General features: G+C 51.7%; 1 protein-coding gene across 2 annotated transcripts in view; it reads left to right on the forward strand.

Annotated features, from left to right (window-relative positions):
• The window catches only part of ERMAP (erythroblast membrane associated protein (Scianna blood group)), a 23,669-nt gene that overhangs the window by 15,730 nt on the left and 6,820 nt on the right, over window positions 1-1,119 (forward strand). The window lies entirely within an intron of this gene.

The raw sequence follows: 1,119 nt of genomic DNA on the forward strand, positions 1-1,119 counted from the left end.
GGGTTCCAAGAATGAGGAGGCCAGGCCCAAGACCTTGTTTCTTCTCGGGTGCATGTTCCAGAGAGCAGGCCGGGCTTGGCGAACCTCAGTCTCTCTCCGGGGGTCATGCAGTGCTGAGCAAGAACTCACATCCAGCTTAGGCTCTTTGCCGCTTGTCCTAGAGCCTCTCCTGCTGTTCTTTTCTTCGCTAGTTCTTCCTTCCGTCCTTCTTTCTCTCCTGTCCAGACGTTCGGCTTGCTGCTGTAACACCATAGAAATTGTTTTGCCCCTGCTAATAGGGCTCGGGTAAAGAGTTCGCTGACTGCTGTTCTATCTCAGAGTGAGGATTTGAAGGGGGAGCAGATGGGTGCTCATGAGAAGACTATAGCGGTTCCTGAGGAAGCACCTCCAGTTCTCCAAAGTCTCGGGCAGGATGAGATTGTGGTTGAGATGCTGAGTTTGAATCAATGTCTTCAGGCAGGACCATTGAAACCAATCCTGAGAGATAAACATCTCACTTTAAAGTCATTCCTGGGTCATCTGGGGTTTGAGTCGCTGAAGCAGAGACCCTCACCAACTTGGCTGGAGGTCTCTCTCAAGGTGATGGAGGCAGTTGGGATGTGCCTGAGTCACCTGCCATTCGAGGTGGGGCCCTTGCCACGGAGAAGCTCTCAGAGGGTGGTCACAGGTGGTTTCTGTTTCAGCCCCATCTCCAGGGAGGTTCTCCTCATCAGCAGTGGCTCTTGCTGTGATCCTGCCTGTCCTGGGGATTTTCATCATGGTGGGCATTTACATCATCTGGAAGCAAAGAAGGTCAAAAGGTAACTAAGTGGTAAGGGAGCCCAGGCTGGCAGGAATTGGTACTGCAGCCTCTCTAGGAAAAGGCTGGGAGGAAGCAGACAGAGACCTAACAGTTATCCATAGGTTGTCTGGGAGAAAACTGGTAGAGCTGTGTTCTGGGGACCCACATTGAAGAAAGGATCAAAGAAAGTGCAGAAAGCTCCTGGGCAGAGCTGTGAATTAATTAGAAGACTGGCATCATGCCAGTCTTCTAATTAATTAAGAAATCCAGGGCTTCCCTGGTGGCGCAGTGGTTGAGAATCTGCCTGCTAATGCAGGGGACACGGGTTCGAGCCCTGG

This window comes from Neophocaena asiaeorientalis, unplaced genomic scaffold (genome assembly GCF_003031525.2).
Source record: "Neophocaena asiaeorientalis asiaeorientalis breed wild unplaced genomic scaffold, Neophocaena_asiaeorientalis_V1.1 scaffold478, whole genome shotgun sequence".
NCBI classification, from domain to species: Eukaryota; Metazoa; Chordata; class Mammalia; order Artiodactyla; family Phocoenidae; genus Neophocaena; species Neophocaena asiaeorientalis.